Genomic DNA, 21635 nt, shown 5'->3' with positions numbered 1-21635 from the left:
TAAGAGGTTTCACTGATGTATCTTAATTTTTTGTGAATATACAAGATAAAAGAGTTCCACTGTGGGGTTGGGATGGTGGGAGGGAGGAAAGGGGAAAAGGGGATAGATCTAGTCTGTGTTGACTAATATGTATTGTGCGTATGGTATTTCTTGAGTTGGGGTTTGAAAATGTGAGGTGCTGTATTAAATAAGTCGAATTCACTGTATGATGTGTTAAAAATGTATGAAGCGCGATGAATGATTTGTTACATAAAGTTTTCTTATAAGTAAATAGCACAAGACAAATGATCCTCATTGCAAGGCGATTATACCGCAAGTCGGTAAATCTAGTCAGTAAATAATGCGTTCTTGAAAATGGAAAAAGCGCAGACCCTTGAAATACCACGAAATCTGACTTTACCTACTTGTCAAGATTACCCATGAAATTTAAACAAAATATACACTCATTTCAAATATAAATATAAAATTATCTTCCGATAAAAAATATTATATTATAGGTAGAAAGGACTAGTCTATGGTTAGTAACAAGATAGATAATTATGTAAATGTATCACAGCGACATACAAATATAATATACAAATCATCAAAATATTATTACAATTAATTTTTTGTTTTTGAATCTTTATTTAGATGTATGCAAATTTTTTCATACATCTAGTAGGAAAATATAAAAAATACAAGAAATAACAATTACATTTGAAAAGAAAAAGATAAATACACAAAATTATATTATGTAAGATATCTAGGTGACTAAAATAATATTGGTGAGCTCAACAATCAAAAATTATTTTTCACATATAAAGCACATGTCCTACGAAAAGTGCTAAGGCTTTGGGCTTCCTTTATGACATTTGGTAGGTTATTATAAAGTTTTTGCCCTTTATAAAACGCGCTGTTTTGTGTGCATGAAAGTTTAGTTTTGGGAAGCCTAAAATCTCTGCGTCTTCTCGTAGGATAATTGTGAACATTTTCATGGTACATAACATTTGTTTGCAGATAATTTGGGAGCATATTATTTTGAAGTTTATACATCATTGTTAACGTATTATATATTATATGTTGTTTGGTTGTCATCATATTTAAATTTTGTAACATAATTTTAACTCTAGTAAAAATGTTGCATTTTAAAATCATCCTCATCCCCCTATTTTGTATAACCTGGAGTTTATTATTTTGGGCTTCGTTACATAAGAATAAAACACTAGAACAATAATTTAAATGCGGAGTAACAATAGAATTGTAAACAAGGCGCGTTGTCTTTAGATCCAAGTTATTTCTGATCCTTTTTAGGAATCCAACTTTTTTAGCAATTTTCTTTGTTATGTATTCTAAGTGTTCATCAAATTTTAATTTTTCATCTAATATTACACCCAGATATTTAATACTACTCACCCTTTCTATGTTTACGTTATCAATTTTTAGTATTGCCTGCTCGTTTCCCCCTACACTATCCACAATTAAAAACTTTGTTTTCATAACATTCAATTTTAGTTTGTTTTGGTTTAACCAAAGTGTTACACAATTTAAGTCAATTTGTATTTTTTCAATGGCGTCCTGTAAATTTTCACTGGCTATGTATAACAATGTATCATCAGCAAAGAGTTTAATTGCACAATGCTTTAACACTTTGATAATATCATTCATGTATATAATGAACAACAGTGGACCTAATACAGAACCCTGCGGAACGCCTTTATTAGTGTGATGTGGTTCAGATGTTATACCATCATATTTTGTTACTTGCGTTCTTTCTGATAGGTAATCAACGAACCATTTAGATTCTTTACCATTAATTCCAATATTACTTAATTTCTTGATTAATCTATCTCTGTCGATTGTTTCAAATGCTCGTTTTAAGTCTAGAAATACTGCAATAATTTTGCTTTTTTTATCTCGAAAATTTTTCCACTCGTCTATTACATAATTAATAGCAGTTTCACAAGAACATTTTTTTCTAAAACCAGATTGTTGTCGAACTAATATCTGTTTGGCCTCAATGTATTCATTTAACTGTTCCTTTACAATGTATTCCAGTACTTGTTCATATTTGGGTAAACAATTGATGGGTCTAAAGTCGTCAAATTTTTTTGGGTTGTCAATTTTCGGAATAGGAGTTATTACAGATGTCTTCCAAGTTTTGGGAAATACTCCACTATTTAAAGATTCATTGATAATTTGGACCATCGATTCGCCAATAATATTTATAGAGTCTTTGAGTATATTTATTGTAATACCATCTGGGGATTCCTTAGACTTCATATTACTCAAAACTCTCTTTAAGTATGGTAAATCTATATTTTTAAACTTAAATTCTTCATCGGTGCATACAAGCTCGTCTATTTGGTTCTCAGGATGTTGTGGAATACTTTCAATTATAAGATCTATGCTCGAAATAAAATGCTCGTTAAATTTAGTCGCTATCTTCTCTACGTCTTCTTCAGTTCCATCTGGGAAATCAATTGACTTTACAACTTCTTTTTGTTTACCCTTAATAATTTCTTTTAGTGTTATCCAAAGTTTTCTTGGTTCATTCTGTTGTGATTCTAATTTTTGTTTATAAAAATCGCATTTATGTTGTTTAATTTGTTTGGAATAAATATTGCGAACTTTTTTGTATGCATTCCATTTTTCTTCAGATGGTTCCAATTTTGCCGCTTTATATGCATTATCTCTTTGTTGCTGAAGGTTGTGTAATGGTTTTGAATACCATTTATTCGTATTTTTAAACTGAACCCTTTTCAAAGGCATATTTTTATCGACTGCTGAAGTCAAAATATTGACGAAGTTCTCGGCTTTGTCATGTAGGTCATTAGATTCGGTAACTTGGGAAATATTATTTTGTAGAGTTTCACAAAACATCGTTTGATTATATTTTCTTTTATCTCTATATGTAATTTCTCTTGATTCATTTTTAATTGTGGTCGTTTCAAATATTGTTAATATGTTTTCGTGGTCAGATATTTTTGGAGTATCCATAACATTAACATTCAAGTAAAAATGATTTGTTATGACTAAATCAATAATGCTTGCTGATGTATTTGAAATTCTAGTTGGTTTGGTCACAAGTTGTTTCAGTCCTAGATTATTCACTAAACTTTGAAGTCTATTACTGTAGGTATTCTTGACTTTCATGTCAATGTTAAAGTCACCGGTTACATAAAACATATCTTGATTTTTCATGTTTTTACTACACCAACTTTCGAAAAAATCTAAGAATTTTGAATGGCTTTGGTTTGGTGAGTGATATAATACAGCGTATGTTCCTTTAATAAAGTTTTTTCTTATTTGCACTGCCAGTATCCATGTATTTTTTTCATCAAACACTTCATTTGATATTATTTTAAAAGATATACTATTTTTAATAATCATTAGAACTCCTCCCGTATGCCGACTAAATGAATTGCATCTTACAGTTGAATACCCAATAAATGATACTTCAGAATCGTAAATATCACTAGTTATACATGTTTCACTTAACATTAAAATTTCTGGTTTCAATTCTTGTAATAAAACTTCAATTTCATTTACGTGAGCCAAAAGACTTGTGGAGACTAATGAGGGTACTAAAACAAATCTGAGTTCATTGAACCATTCTTACAATCATTCACAGACAGACCCACGTCCGAAATTAGTATGTTTGATGTAGTGAGAAGGTTTTCCCCGAAACTATACATCGCCATCAAATAAAGCCTCTACCGGAAACAAACAATGATAACTAGTAAGTAAGGCCGGTAGGTGGCGAAGTTAACATCGCTTTTGGGTCCTACCCAGGCATCGTGTGTTCAATTCCTCGGCTAGCTAAGTCTTCCATCACAACACAAGCAACATTTTCCGCTTACTGTGGTGGAAGTAGGAGATTTTCAAATATTGTCAGGTTATTCGTAACCCGGGAATGCGTGTATTACTTTTGAAAAAAAAAAAAAAACAACTAAGTTCAAAAACGCCGTATTTAGTAAACAAATACGATATGTCAACATTGGTGCGATAGCTCAATGGTCATAGCAGACACCAGAATAGGAGCAGGTCCAGATTTGAAGTATCGATCACACCAATAACTGTGTTTTTATAATGCCTCAGTATTTAATAAATCATTAATTGCCTAAACACTGTTATTGTACGTTAAAACCATCATTAAACGAGTGGACGTACTAGCGTGAGGAGAATGCAGTTTAATGGTATTAGTTGGCGCCAAGGTGGCAGCGACCACTAAGCAGTAAGAGGGGCACGCATGCATCACGTCAGTTAAGCAATAAGTCTCCACTATAATCTCCACTTTAAAACAGTCACTTAAGTTGTAAGTTATACCTAATATAAATATCGGACATGTCCCACGATGGGCGCCAGATCCCGCCTAATACATTTAAACGACGGAAAGATTCTTAAATAACGCTTGTCAAAAAAAATACGCGGTGTCATGTGGATGAGATTACTCTGGGCTTACATAATACGCAACATTATACAATATAAAATTTTAAGTAAGTCAATCTATTAAAAAGACCCCACGTTCCCGCTAAGATTCCGCCGAATAAAATTTAAGGACGAGAAGATTCTTAAATAACCCTTGTCAAAGAAAATGTGCGGTTTCATGAGGATGAGATTACTCGGGCTTACATTATACACAGCATTAGATAATATAAAATTTTAAGTAAATCTATTAGGAATACCCCACGTTCCCGCTAAGATCCCGCCCAGTAAAATTAAAGGACGAGAAGATTCTTAAATAACCCTTGTCAAAGAAAATGTGCGGTTTCATGAGGATGAGATTACTCGGGCTTACATTATACACAGCATTAGATAATATAAAATTTTAAGTAAATCTATTAGGAATACCCCACGTTCCCGCTAAGATCCCGCCCAGTAAAATTAAAGGACGAGAAGATTCTTAAATAACCCTTGTCAAAGAAAATGTGCGGTTTCATGAGGATGAGATTACTCGGGCTTACACGATACACAGCATTAGATAATATAAAATTTTAAGTAAATCTATTAGGAATACCCCACGTTCCCGCTAAGATCCCGCCCAGTAAAATTAAAGGACGAGAAGATTCTTAAATAACCCTTGTCAAAGAAAATGTGCGGTTTCATGAGGATGAGATTACTCGGGCTTACACGATACACAGCATTAGATAATATAAAATTTTAAGTAAATCTATTAGGAAGACCCCATGTTCCCGCTAAGATCCCGCCCAGTAAAATTAAAGGACGAGAAGATTCTTAAATTACCCTTGTCAAAGAAAATGTGCGGTTTCATGAGGATGAGATTACTCGGGCTTACACGATACACAGCATTAGATAATATAAAATTTTAAGTAAATCTATTAGGAATACCCCACGTTCCCGCTAAGATCCCGCCCAGTAAAATTAAAGGACGAGAAGATTCTTAAATAACCCTTGTCAAAGAAAATGTACGGTTTCATGAGGATGAGATTACTCGGGCTTACACGATACACAGCATTAGATAATATAAAATTTTAAGTAAATCTATTAGGAATACCCCACGTTCCCGCTAAGATCCCGCCCAGTAAAATTAAAGGACGAGAAGATTCTTAAATAACCCTTGTCAAAGAAAATGTGCGGTTTCATGAGGATGAGATTACTCGGGCTTACACGATACACAGCATTAGATAATATAAAATTTTAAGTAAATCTATTAGGAAGACCCCACGTTGGGCGCCAGATTCCGTCTAGTAATATTAAAGGACGGGAAGATTCTTAAATAACACTTATCCAAGAAAATGCGCGGTGTCGTGGGTATGAGATTAATCGGGGCTTAAACGACAAAGATCATTAAAGGGATTAAAACTTTAAGTAAATCTATTAGGAAGTCCCCACGTTGGGCGCCAGATTCCGTCTAATAAATATAACGGATAAGAACTCGTCGCTCGGGAAGATTCCTGTAACACCAACCACCTGTCCGTGAAATTGTCCTCTGATAATCATCACGAAAATGCGCGGTGGCATGAAATGTCTTTGAGTTTACACGATTCACAGCATTAGTCCGATATCTTATCACGGGACGTCGTGTAATACAACGTCGAGAAAGATTGCACGGTAATTTGTGACCATATAACTTTAATTGCATTGATACGGAAGCTAATCAGAAGCCATACTTTATAATGCATGCTTACGAATCCATCCACGGTAATTCAGTATTTAATTGCATGTTTTATAGATATTAGCTGTAATATTGCAATATGAAGTATTTAATTTTTCTTTTAATCTCGTGTTATTTTCCTTTGTCTTAATTAGTTTCAAAACAAGATTATGAAGGTTGGGTAGTGCATTTAAACAAAATTATTTAGTATTAATTAAATTAAAAATATTGTAAGTTACCGTTATACTACAAAATACGATCGAAAGTAAAACATCAAGTTATTAGGTGCATCTTTCACCTAAACTTACCCCACAACGTTCCTCTTCTTTTTTTTATATGACATTTTTATTGATATTTTTATTTTGTCATTTCTCACTTAAGAGAAATATACAAGCCAAAAACATACATTTTTAAGCGTATCCGGCGAATATAGGTAACATGCATAAAAATCGCTTGGAGAAATGATTTAAGCGCAAAAGTGCATTTTTTTTGTTGGTGACACATTTTATAGTGAAAAAAATAATCAAGGGAAACTGTCACAAATAGTCTATTAAAATAGTATTTTATAACGTGGTGACCGGAAAACTCATCAAAATGACGATTCAACACACCTATAAAAGGTGTTATAAAGTTATGAAAAGTGATTGAACAAAAACTAGGTTAAATATGTAACTATCACTTTGAATGACTTTATATCACCTTTCAAAAGTGTGTTGATTGGTCATTTTGAGGAGTAATCATAGAACCTGCTTTTACGTGCGTTCATAATTTTCTTGTAGTCTACGCACATGTTGTTTATACAGTAATTAACAATTTTATTTTAATTCTACGCGAACTATACGAGAAAATTACACAGTTATCTAAGGCATATTTTTGGTATTTATAATTTAAACAGATTAGAGAGTATCCTTTATAGCTTTATACTATGTTGGGTTAGGGAGGGGCATCCACTGTGCCTTCGTATACATGCCGATACATCAAGGTAAGAAATAGCAATATCATTTTAGATTCAATTTACCGTACATTTAATAGTCATGAACCTACCAAAGATTTATTTACGTTACCTAGAATCGTAATGGATGTGAGATACGTAATTTAAATGACACTAATTCATAACACATAATGACTTGTAGCCAATCAAATGTTGATGAAAGCACTATTCGAAGATAGGTTATCAGAAAATCACGGGCAGACACTCGAGATGCTTGTTGAAGTTGGAGATTACACTGAGACGAGCTCTCGAAAAAACAATGGCATATAATGGGAATGTCAATAAACACCTACATATCATTATTATCACATTTATTAGCCACTATTATTGATATTATTTACTTTTATTTGAAATTTTTATATGGCAGATATATTATCTATTTACAGTGTACACGGAGCAAAAATAAGCATTGGTAATTTATTAAGAATCTCTTCAAATTATCAGTGATCTTAAAATAGATAGAGTGAATTAAAAATAGAATTGCAGGTCGTTTCCTGATACACTTAAAGTAAATTCCTAATATATCGGAACACGTGTTCATGCACCTGCGTTTGTCTTGATAATATGTAATGACGAAATGCGAAAATGTTAGCATTTTTGTGAACACGTCTTCGTGATAATACATTGGTATTTTCCTAAGAGTTTATCAGGAAACCTATCAATTCATTCGTTAAGTGCGTGCAATCCTGTTTTAACCGGATTACGAATAATTCTTAATAAATTGGCAATACTCATTTTTCTCTGTGCACATTCTTAACATTTAGGAAGATAGGTATAGAATGAAAGTTTTTTTAAAGAATAATTAAATTTACCTAGTATTTTAGGAATTTCGTTCCGTAGCATCATTCATCTTGTCATGCTATGCAAGAACATCTGTTCTGCCATGCGGTATCTTAAACAAGTTGTGGTGGCGACTACGGCTAACGTTTTATAAAGCGATAGCATTCCAAGATGAATTTGATATCAAGAGAGTTATGCACTATATTAAAAGTAAGTATCGCAAGGTTTGCAAAGTCTTAAAATTAATAATAACAATAACACATAATCAAATATATTTACAAAATGGAGGCAGTCTGTACCCCCAAGGGGTGAGTGCCCAAGTGGCATTGGCAATGGCCAAAGAAGAAGCGCGGTTAGTGGTATGATGCGAGTATGGAATTATTGTTCAACCGAGGAAGGTACGTCGACCCTTGATATGGGAACAATCTCCAAATCGGCGACATGTCGCAACCGGCCCGTGCGAGCAACCAACAACCAGCAACCAACAGGCAAAGGCGAAACATTGCACACCTTGCAACCTCTCAACTTACCACAGACAACATACGAACAGAAATAATATCGCTTAAGATTTTCAAGGCAAAAGTATTATCGCCATTCATTTTTGGGTTATTATGGCGGTTTCGGACAGCGATATTGTCCATCACCAGGGAAGATGTGTAGATTGTGGTGAAGTGTGTTTTTAAGAATGTGGACGTAATACCGTGTTGCGCGCGTTAATACTAGGTACAGTATTTACAGTACCTACCCCTTTTAATAAAAAAGAGTAGGGTGCTAATAATAGTTCGTGATATATGGTACTTCACGGCTACACCAAAACTAAACGCCGAAAACCACATTAATTTAACTAATTATTATAGTGAAAAATCGAAAATGCAGCACCGCAAGCCACATAAATTCATTTTTCAATCAATTTCCGCATTTTCATTTCTAATTTATATTCGCTAACTCCATAACTAAATCTTAATATTTCTCGGCATTACAAGGTATTTAACGAATCGAAATTACAAATTAAAAGACGGAAATCTATTTAAAAATACACTAATGCCAGGGTAGCAGAACTGCAGAACTTATTTTGCGATTAATGCGATTTAGCGACATTAATTACAGGTCTTGTAAAAAATTTCCTAGGATTTGGTCGCTATATGGTCTGTTGGTTGTGCCGAAACCGGTGGGCGTTGTTGTGTAAATAAGGTAATGTATACCTTCTAAAAAACGATTTACAGTTGAAAATTTTATTGAAAAATTGCCAAGATACTATTAGCATTCAGAAAAACCAAAGCACCTACGAGTATATAAGAACGATTAGAGAGTTAACAATCATGTAGAAACTAGTAACTGCATGGATATTGCCAGAAATTATCCAATAACGGCGACTCACGACCTCAGGGAGCCCTGAAGACAATCGGTCGTCCTCGCGGCGTGCGATGACGATAATGGCAGTTCATGACCAACCTCGCTCGCTCTATACGCGGTGAGGCGACGGAGCTGATTGAAAATTATAATTATAGCATACAAATTATCAGCGAGTTAACCTACCGAGTACCTTCCCGGCAACCGATGATATACGCGATCGTGTCATACGTACGATTACGAGGGCGCACCTATAGGTATGATTTGAAGAGGTTTATAATATGATTTGGTTATGATTTGAGGTTTTCACGGGCAAAAGTATTATAGTGATTTAATTTTTTAGTTATTATGCCGTGTTGCAACCATGGCTACCCATATTTAGGTATCATTTCTCTTTAAGCGATAGCTGCCTAAATTAAGGTAAAAAATTTCCGACTTTATCTTAATTTATTTAGAAATTGCCGCAAATAGTTCAATTATAAACCTATAAATATGGGATAAGCAATGACATATAGGTCGATTCATTGGCCTTAAACCACAGTAATCAGTTTACATGTTTCCATATTAATATTCGGATTTATTGACCAAAAACAAACCAAAAGTATACAACAAACTCTCCCCAAGGTAAGAAACTGCAAATGATCATCCTATACCAAATGGTTTATTGACCTGGGAAGAAGGTGTTCAAGAAACTGCTAAAAACATAACTAAATTGAAATTTAATTATTTTCTTTCTTTTCTAATAGGTTATGTGTATAAATTTGGAATAAAGTTAAAATTTTGAATAGAGTAAATAAATTGATACAGCGACTCACGTGGTCTTTAAAAGGGCCAAACCCTGAATGTGGCGGCTGCCCTTGACTGCATTTAAATATCAAATTGAACGATAAAAACATCCAAAGTATGGACTCGCAAATGTAATAAATAAAAGCGATCCGCCATATTGCTGTCGTCAAAGAGTTAATGATGGGCAGCAGTCTTTATCAGGCCTAGCTTTTAAAGGAGACAAATCACCCCAGATTTATTGTGTTGCGTGCACTTACAGTGGCAATAGCATCATCGTTCGTCCATCCATCATCATCAGATGAGCGCAGACCTTTATTTCCCCGCAATGACTACTTTCGCAATGATCGCCTCGGACAGATCGCGAACCTTCACCTAATTGCGACTTGCTGTATTAATGAAGTGTCGATGCTAATACTTTATCTGGCTTATCTTCGCTAAATCAATCGAGTCGCACGTTGAGTGTAAAACCAAAATACAAAATCTATATAAATAAAAATGTAAATGTTCGTTTGTTAATAATCTTAAATCTCTGAAAGTTCTTCACCAATTGCTTTTATATTTTGTCACAGCCTTGCATTCGAATACACGGTTTTTTAAAAACCTAATTTACATAGATGTCACCTGTGACAGGTACAACATTGTTTTTTTTTAAATAGTGCGATCGGTTGGACGTAAAAGCAACACGCGCTATTGTTTCTCTATCTGCACAGCCCTACTGAGCCACAGCAACGCGTAGCGGAGTACAGCTGGTATGTAATACAATTTCAGATGTTAAGGGTCACTTCTTCTGCGAAATTTTCGCTTCGTTGGCCGCCTATTTCGATTGATTAAAAAAAATCACCAAAATGTATGTTTTATTTTATTTTGTGAAGTTCAGGCACTGAAGAATCCTGTATCTAATTTTTGCTAATAAACAATTAGTTAATGTTAATTAAGTGTTAATTTTAAGTGACCTATCAGGTAAGTATGGTACTGTATATTATCTCCATATATAGTTAGTAATAACATAGATTATTGTAGAAATGTATTATATATTTGTACAGAGCCCTTGAGGTGATTTTGCACAAAAACGGCGCTATACAAATCATCCAAATATTATTATTATTATATGTATAACATCCAAAGAATACATAGAAAAAATGACAGATTTCAAACTAACATCGTTACAACAGTAAAGTGTTTTTAGAAGCACCGATTGATCACTTCGACTATATTTTTTGTCTTTCGGTGATGGGTATAGATTATAGATATCGTTGTTTCTTACTAAACCATTATGAAAGCAGATAGGATTTGAGATTTTCAAGGCCAATAGTAAACTATAACATCGCCTGTACCGAACATCTGTCCCTAATTATTATATTTTTTTTTTTATTTTTTTTATTTAGGAAGCAAACAGTCGTACAGTAAAAAATTATAACAATAAACATTCATATGTTCTAGACATAGACATATGAATATTAGTAGACCTGCCCTAAGTGATTAAAAGCGTATTACTCCCCACTCCCCATACCGGTTCCATTGGAGCCGGCTGGGCTCGCGTATGGCTTCCCGTGAATCTTGAGAATGTGACGGCATCATTCTTGTTCGAACTAGCGTCGAGCTATGGTCGAGGCATTTTATGAACACGGCAAAATAGTGGCTTGTGATATGAAAACTTGTAAAAATAGATGTGAAAAAGAGAATAAACCCAATTGTCGTATTACATTCCATATATAAGCATTATTTTACTTTATTTTAAGCATATTCACATCGTATAATATGAATCAGTTGTAGAAACATAATATACTATCACATCGAGAAACGTCTGGACGCGAAACACAAAACTGGTTGGTTGCTGGGAAGTAAATTATGAACATTTATAAAAGTGTCTTAACTAAATACTTAAACGAAATATTTGACTCTGAAAATAGAACCGAATTTTTTTTCCGAGTTTGGACTTCGCAAATTTGTTCATAACGTGGCGAGTAATTTGCGCTCCCATGTAAAAATGTCTATTCATTCAAAAGCAGATTTTACTTTTAAGAACTAAATGGTGATATTATAATGCGAGATGCCTATATACTGTCAGATTGATTTATTGACGAATCACAGTCAGCCTTACGCCCTTCGTTCTTCAACAGTTGATTTTACCCCTCACCTTTGATTTCTAGTCTATATATTCATATGTCTGTGGTTCTAGACCAATTAAGTTCCATTGAGTTAAATGTTAATTTAGTATTTTTTACCTACACAACATATTAAATGGCAAAAAAATAAACATAATAAAGAAATACATCAAATTAAAAACAAATAGAAAAAATACAACTTTTCGCATAGCTATACTATTAATTACAAAAAATGAAGCTTCGAATTCCCCAATTAACCGTGCCCTTCATACATTCGATAATATTTGTCTAAATTCTAACATCGACATTTTTCAGATTCAGTGCCTAAATTTAAAAGTGGCATCGTGTCAATAATATTATAAACTATTCAATGCGCATACATATACACACACATCCAGATGCATGCACACGAACTAAACACGTCACCCGGTAATTACTGAATATATATATCACATATGAAACATTCTAAGGAAACATATCACACCACCTTGAAATATGTAATATCTGTAAATTGTTTCATCACTGTAATGTACTCTTTGTTTCTATAATATAAAATAGGATAGCACTAGGATCTTGTAAAATAAATTGATTTGTGACTTGATCTAGGCTAAAAGAGTAATAAATTAGATAATGAGAAATGATTCAGCTATGTACAAAACTAGTAAGTGCAACAAACGGTGATCTTATGTAATGTTTGAGTTGCAACCAACAAAGTAAAGGGTCCCGTTACGTCAGAGTTTTCCACTTCGCATTTCACTATTATTTGTAATATCCCAACATAACGCCTATCTCTCCTAATTGTATCACGGCCAGTTACAATTATTATTGTGTAATTGTGAATTATAAGTGGTTAATAGGGATATTCGCATGCAGAGAGCGGTGGTGATCAGGTGACCAGTTGTATTGATCACCGCGGGAATTATAGAAGATAAAGCCGAGAATTGTATTACAGACACACTGCTGTTAGCCCCGTTGTAATGTTTAACTCTTTCTCAAAAATTTAACAGAACACGCGGCAGGACTGTATCTAAATCTAAACGAACATCGCGCATGTGAAGAAGATATAAGGCTTAACGACCTTTCAAATTAGTGAACACATTTCTCATCGATTTAATATAAATTGGAACATGGAATTAATATAAATTGGAAAATTTAAACATTGAATTAAATTTGGAATGTGGAAATAATATAAATTGTAACACGGCATTAGCATAAACTGGAATATGGACTTTAATCTAAACTAAAACATGGATTTAATATAAAATGTAACATGGAATTAATATAAATTGGAACATGGAATTAATATAAATTGAAACACGGATTTTATATAAACTGGAACATGGAATTATTATAAGCTGGAATATGCATTTAATATAAATTGAAACATTGAAAAAGCGATTTAATATAAATTGGAACACGGATTTAATATAAATTAAAACAGGAAAATGGATAGTCAAATGTACGCACGTTATGGTAGCCGTGCTGCATTTTTTAATATATTATAGATTTAGATTTATAGCTCAGATCTTCAGCTAACTCTTAGAACTCGTAATACTTTTACAAGAATTCGGTCGCTAGTGTGGTGTGGAGTGCCGTTAACACAATAACATCGTCCACATTAACTAGTTTTCTGCATTATTTGTATATCCAATTAATAAGGGAAAGCGGAAGATTCCAAAGTGCAACAAAGGCAGTTTAAACAGTTTAATACTTCGTAATTTATGCATCAAATAAACAATAACACCACGTCAAAAGGAATTTAAAAGAAAAAGTAAAGTAGATACGTACGAGTAATAATAAGGAGTTACACGGAAACTGTGCGAAAAATGCAAATCGCATAAAAATTACTGCAACGAAAAATCACTTTGTACAAAGCATCAAGCTTATTATGATTATGATTTTCCAGTATAAATTAGACAGATACATAATAACGCTTATTATTAATTTATTTACATATACAATAATGTAATGTAAATCAACATTATATACTAAATTCAACAAAGACTAAGGGATGAGCAAGTTTAATAGATTTACCTAGAATTTATGGCATCACAGGAGCCATAATATATAAAACTGATGGCTTAAATTAAATCATAACAATTTGAAAAAAATAGAAACTAAACATAAAATTATAATATTGACTCTTGAGGAAAGAAAACAAGCTCATTTAGAGATACATACATAAAATAGCTCTTTACATAAATCTTGAAAGGATTTATAAATACTAATTATGAGTAAGCTTATAATATAAAAAAAGAAAAAAACGCGTAAAATGTAGCAGAACGTATGAATGTTTACAATTATCAGATTAATCTTATTTCGATGACCGGTGATGCATTCACGGATGCTTAAACAACACAAATTAAAATTTGATCTAACACTGAAGGTTTTTAAAATGGCAAACATTAAAAAATTGGAATGGCGCTGAAAACTATTACATGACGGTGTCAAAGTTGTTCAAACAACTAGGTCCAAGTAGCGTATTCATCTGGAGAGGTAATGTTGACTCATCTCCTTGATACATCCACCGATAAAACATGCACAATGCAAAAAACCGCAGTGAAGATGCAAATTACGAAATCTAACTTTCGAATAATAGGTCAGGAGTCAAGGCTGATCATAATGTCCACAGAACACCAACTCTACCGAGTACAACTCGACCACGATTGCTGCGAGCGAGTGCGCCAAGTCAAAGAATACAAAATTCCTAAAAGTACGATCATACCGATTTGAAACAAACTGATTTCAAATCGTCAAGACCGTTCGACTGCTAATCCACCGGCAGGTAAATGACATTCATTATACATTGTACAGGTATCGAAACCAGAGTTGAATCGAACACAGTACAAGTGTAGATTCGTCGATTGCTTACGGCATATTTCAATTTTCAAGAAAGACTTCAAAAAAGAAAAAAAGGTAAGATTTAAATTATAAAAAAACTTTCTGAAAAACTGTAAAAAATATATTATTGCCTCTTTCTCTTTGATAACAATAACGGGTGGAAAACAAAAGGCTGTTCCTCTATGATGTTTGGTAAGGATATACCATCACTGTCGAAAGAGTATAAATATGCACCTATATATATGAACAATCCTTAGTTTTTGGGTCAACTGTAATGAGATTGCGTCCTATTTTTCTTTTTATTAAAATATATTATGTTTAAAATATATAATAACGTCAATAAAATTAGCTTTTCGATATCACAAAAATTACGGAGCTTTCAAAGTGAACTTGGATAAAGCGTATGGCAATGGTTTCGCGTGACGTGACAAGAGACACGATACAGTACAATTCATAATCGTAAATACCAACATTTCGACAACTTTTTTTATTTTTCCTCCTATTATATTATTAATTTGTATATCTTATTAACTATTCGGTATTTTCCAATATTCTAAAAGTTATGTGGTACATTTATTATTAATTTGTAAATAATGTGAAATTCCATAGTAGGAGGACCTCATTTATCTGTTCCAAGAAATAATTTCGATATTCGAAAGTTTTTGATCGAAGTAAAAGAAGCATCACTTCTTTATTTATTCATGTTCTCCATAAAACAGCCATACACCATGTTACGTTACGGAAAAGTTTACAAATTTGGGATGTAAGTATAAAAGGTCATGGGGGCAGTTATACTATTTTGTGAGATACGTCAAAAGAGCTGTCATGCTCTTAAATTAAATATACAATTCCTGATAGAAAGTCCAGTTATATCCAATTTTTCAATTACATCCTAAATCCTATATCGAAATTTCGCTAATAAACAATTAGTTAATGTTAATTAAGTGTTAATCTTAAGTGACCTACCAGGTAAGTATTGTACTGTATATTATCTCCATATATAGTTAGTAATAACATAGATCATTGTAGAAATGTATTATATATTTGTACAGCGCCCTTGAGGTGATTTTGCACAAAAACGGCGCTATACAAATCATCCAAATATTATTATTATTATAGTTGCTGAAATGTCTGTAAAGTGACGTTAAAAATGTCGATGGTCAATACAGATAGTTTAGTCGCTCTGTTGGTTTGCGGATTCTGATGCCTATCAGCCTCTAGAATTTGCCTAGAAGTCCTAGCTTTCGGAGTATAAAATAGGTCAGGCGTATATAAGTAAACATCTTTCAACATAAGTGGATTAAGTACAGTTCCAGGGATTAGTTTTTAAAAGGCGGGTTGAAAGTGTTGAAATCGAGCATACCTGCTAAGAACAAGGATGGATACAGGAATGCATAGTACGTATATACTCTCATATAATATAGGTAACGCTTAAATCTCTTTTGCACTTTTCTATTTCTAGTATAAGGTTTTGTTCAGAAGGGACCCAAATAATGGAGCTATATTCCAGTTTACTAGTTTATCTGTTCAGCAGCCTACGCTGATGGAGGCCTACTATTCCGAGTTACCAATAGGTCGGTAGGTGTGATGGTTTTTTTACAGTAGTACCTGCACCACGCGACCCGGATGGAGAGTCATTACCTGGGAAGGTACCAGATCAGTCGCTCATCTGATCGCGGACACGCCCATCCAGGTGTACCAAACAGGCACCCGTACCGATACCTAATCACACTCACCTGGCCGATTAGACCACCGCAAATTCCATAATTATAGCACAGTATTATAATGCACATAGGTATGTAAACTAATCCCAGAGACAGCTCGTACGGACGTCGTCCTCTTCTTTCTCACGAGTCTTGTTTGATAACGAGGATTCTAGAACGATAACATCACGTGCGATCTATGGGACTAGTATATACATATTAACATTATATTGTTTCGGAAACAAATCGATAACTTTCGACTGTGACGAACAAATGAGGTGATACAAATCTACACGGAGATAAGTTACATGAATTAATATCTGGAATTTACCAGAACATTTTTAATCATTTCACCACGAATCCTAAATGCATACTCACGGTGTACGGAATTTCGTAGTTCAAGCCGGAAACTGGTGAATCTACATCCCATAGATAACTTTTTTCAATCTGAGCATTTCAATTTTTTTTTTTTAGTTTTTTCCATTTTTCCAAAAATATATAATAATTTAATTTTTTATAAAACTTTTGGAGCCGGGTGTAAGCTTCGACGCATTTAACAGCTGATATTAACTCCTAGCGACCGATTTTTTTAAATCTGACCTAAAAAACAGTAAAGAAAGCGCAGATCAAAAAAAGTTACACCACAAAATCGACTCTGAAACGGTTACTGTTTCAGAAGTTTAATCAAAAGTACTTCCGCACGAGTTGCAATACCCGACACTCCTGATTAAGTACTAGATTGCAATTGATCGTGCTCTATGTATCTATTCAAAAGTACGATAAGATATTCCCCCATGACTTGGGACACCTAATGCGCCCAGTTTGGGACTAGGCATATTCAAATGTTCAATGTTCACGATATGGACATCGGATGAGCCTGGTTGCTTTGTTGCTAGGATTTCAGTAGAGTGGTGTCCCAAAGAAAGTGTATAGTAATTAGCGAAGAGTCATGACTTATTTTATCAAGAGCGGGAGCGACGATATCCGCTCAATATTTTTTTACGGCTCAATGAGTCGACTCAGTTAAACGACGGCTCAAGCCGTGAGCTCAGAGCGTATGAGCAATAAGAGTGTTCGCCCGGCACGGCTCCCAGCGGTACGCCGTGTCGTACCACGGGGTACATATGTCCAAGTCCAGATATCGGAGTGTCAGATGTCGTTCAAGTCTCTGATAATAAAGTAACAGTTCAATTGAGTCGTGGTACGGGTTTACCGGGAGTCGTATGAATACGGCATATCAATACGGAATATCAAAAAAAGCTAACTCAATTGTGCGGCTCATTTCTGAGCGACTCATCGCTAATAATAATGTGTGTCACTAGTCAAGTTCTAGACGCGATACTGCCCCATTACTAGTATAAGTTTTAGGATTGCAGTTAAGTGGAGCTGTTCAAGTTCCAGATGATCTACTGATGCGTAACTTGGACACTTCATGTGGTGTAAGATTGTACCTGTGTCACAATCAATAAAAGCGTGAATAAAAAAAGTGGGTGTGTCAAGCCTACGCAAGACAGAAGTGAAACTTCTAGTATTCCTCTCTCTCTATTTTCATTTCATCATCTCTATTTTCTCTCTTAGGTTAGTTTGAAAATTAGAGGTTAAATAATTCAACGACGAAGCATGGATTTGCTTTTTCTAATATTTTCTTATAGATGAATGACGTTCGATTAATGTATAGTTCCAAAAATTTTCAATTTATTCACAAGTATACAATATTACATAAATAACAATATTACAATTAAAAATTACAAAGAAATTACAATGACAATTTACCAATCATGTGCCATTTTCATTGTCAATTTCATGAATATCATTTCCTAATGTCGTGATAATTGGGTTATGGTAACTAAAGTGCGAGATATATACATGAGCACTTAAATCCTTAATGAATCGTGCAAAAACTGCATCGATTGTTGTCCCGTGTCGGGAGAGAACGTTCGTGAGCGGCTCCCCCACCTCAACAAGCGCATATGGTGAGAGAGGGACAGTGAACGGTGAGCGGTGGTGGGGGTACCCGCATTTTCGTGTCGATCCTGACTCGGTTTTACTCCGTCCCCGAAAATCCATTACGCGCCTAAAGAAGTTTCACTTCAAAAATAAACGTAACCAATTTTAGACAAGGTCTTTCAACTTCCACGTCCCAGCGACACTAAAAAATATATATTGAACTAGCTGAAGTCCGCGTTTATTAAATTCAGATTTACGAGTTAACAGTAACTGTCCTGTCATTCTGTCAAGTGTGCAAAATGTCATCAAAAAGTATCAAAATTCTGCTTTAAGGGGTGGGAAAAAGATTGACCTTCCTCTAATCTCGGAACAAAACTGTAGATTTGTATAAAAATCAAACCCATGCCGTCCTCAAGACACTACTATTTTCATAAATAGATAAGATAGATTCATACATCGATAGCCTGATAGTTGGGGCTGACCAGACACGCCAGCAAAACAGTTCTATCGGTGCTTCTCTTCAATCACTAGCCATGGTGCGGCGCTAGATCGCAGCAGAGCGGTGCTCTACTGTACATCACTAACCGCGTCTGCAGTAACTCCTTTCTCATCCGCTTGGCAACGTCTGTCCGAAGTGTTTTACGAGGTAAGAATGCAGTAATGCGTGCGCGCATCCGCCGCCCCGGGCCGCCGGGCCGGCGGGTACTCACTCGCGCACCGCAGCCTCTTCGGTCTTCGCAGCCAACGCACACACGGACCTGTTGAGTAACTCTAAACATAAAACAGGCGCGAGCTAACCACACTACACGCTGCATATTGCCCGTTGCCTGCTTTCTGCTACTACAGACGATGAATAGAACGGGTACCTACACAGACTAGTTAGGAAATGGATCAGGGATGTTGCATCATACTATAGCTAAAAGCTAACAGTGAAGATTTGATCTAATTCGTTTGTATTTTGACATATTGAGCGTGTTATGTTGACAGCCTTACATATTTCATCATCAGGGCAGAAGAGTAGAGTCTAAACTCCTAAAAACGTAATGTTTCATTAATAGGGACCAACTTTGAAGGGCATTTACAGACATGGCCGCTGCCACACAAATAAAATTACATTTTTTCTACACTGCAAAGTTGTTCAAAATGTTGGCTCAATAAGAATAATAATCTCTAAATATGTATCCCAGTGTCTCAGTGTGGTTGGCTTTTTTTATGCAAGTCTACAGGTTTATTCCGAGTTAACTTAACCCCAAACCATTTTCCCTCCCATTTACAGAAGAATTTTGAAACTTTGGCGTTGAAAACAAGTGGAAAATCTACATCTGATTCAGAAAACTCTGCGTAAAGCACGGGAAACGCCGGGGATGAGAGGTACTAATAAATAAATAACATTTTATTAAAAATGAAGCATAACACGGCCCAATACACCAAATATATTTTTTGATAATATTATCTTAAACACTATAAGACTTTCATGACACACCTTAATTTAAAAACAATACTCCCTACAATAATTGACAAAAAATCAATTAAGAGAGAAAGATATGCGATTTTGTCAAAATTTGATAACGTTCAACATGATAGTGTTTTTAAATCGAGTGGCTCGATATCGCGATAGTCGTGATTCGTTTTGAATCGTTAACTCGACGAAATAATGTCAAACTCAATTCGGGTCAATGGTACATGCAATCTGGAGCACGAGTACTGCCGATCTGGCCACTCTGGTTTTACTTTTATTTGCTTTTAGTGCGAACGAAGGCTCAACAATGGTGCACCATTTCATTATAATATCTAGTATATTCCAGAATTAGAGGAAGTTCTGGGAAGGTGGATAGGAATCTGAGTGATGGATGCATGAATCCATCCCTGAGTCTTGCTAAAACTAGTCCCTCCCGATCCGGCTTGCCACATAGTTGATGGGCAGATGCATCCACCGTCAAGACCCGGATTAACTTCACCCCATGAACACGGGCACCCCTGCTAAGCCACCAAACATAGCGAAAAACTTGAGGTGACCTATGGCAGAGGTGTCGGTTAAGTTCTCGGGGCGGCGGTACCCATACCCGCCTCCCAAATTGTAACATATTAGCAGTATCCCCCTGGTGAGAGACCGTTGCCGTCGAATGACCATAGTATAATAGTTTGAGCTACGTAGCACAGTTGGCTCTATGGTTAAAAGCTCATAGAGTTCCCTAACACATGCTCACGCCCAGAACCGGGGTGGGCAGGCAGTCAAGATTCAAGTACGTATACATTTGCGAACTTAAACGCGAACCGATACACGAAAAAGCGGAAAGTAACGAAGCAACTGCAAGCGGCGTTTCGTGCCATTTACGCTCTCATAAGTTGAGGTTCAGTTCGAAAGTTCGGCTGGCGTATGTATACGTAGCATAAAAGAACGGACCTAGAACGGGGTGCTGGCCATTCTATACACTCTTCACCATTATAAGAGTTTTAAGTCTAAGTTTTTAGTTTTAAGAAAATACGCGTGTTTGTTGTGAAGGTGTTATTGTTTCATCACGAATCATTCAAAACACTACTCTACCTACCTATTTGCCAAAGCAATCCCCTTTTCATTCCCATCAGCATCACTACGTTTACCCATTGGGCAGTTAGGACTTGTTAGGTGTTCATTTAACGGCGCGAATATATTTGCGAGTCGAGCCTCGAATTAAGGAAAAGGAACGAAGCAACGGCAAATGGCGCGAAAAGCCGCTGGCTTTAAATTAGACATTAGGTTTTCAAATTCTCGGAGTCAGTGGAACAATGGCGTCCCAACTAAGAAAAAAAATTCTGAGGCTGAACATTGGAAGAACTTATCTAAACAGATTTTTAGGTCACTACAGAGTTAATTCCAATCATATGTTGATTGCCAATTTACAATTTCTTTTCCGTGATCAATAGGAGGCAGTACGGCAGTACAACCTTGAAACACGCACGGGTTTGTTACGCTAATTCAATTTCTAAACTCTCCTATTGAAGACGGAAAAGGAAATACGCACCAGGGACACAATGAAAGAGAACTTCTTGAACAATGA

The 21635-nt window shown here is 35.0% G+C and overlaps 1 protein-coding gene across 2 annotated transcripts in view; it reads right to left on the bottom strand.

Annotated features, from left to right (window-relative positions):
* The window catches only part of Src42A (Tyrosine-protein kinase Src42A), a 201029-nt gene that overhangs the window by 39199 nt on the left and 140195 nt on the right, over window positions 1-21635 (bottom strand). The gene's annotated exons all lie outside the window — the stretch shown is intronic.

Source organism: Hesperophylax consimilis, chromosome 13 (assembly GCF_061612785.1).
Source record: "Hesperophylax consimilis isolate HC1 chromosome 13, BYU_Hcon_1.0, whole genome shotgun sequence".
Classification (NCBI taxonomy): domain Eukaryota; kingdom Metazoa; phylum Arthropoda; class Insecta; order Trichoptera; family Limnephilidae; genus Hesperophylax; species Hesperophylax consimilis.
This window is presented reverse-complemented; position numbering and strand designations above follow the sequence as displayed.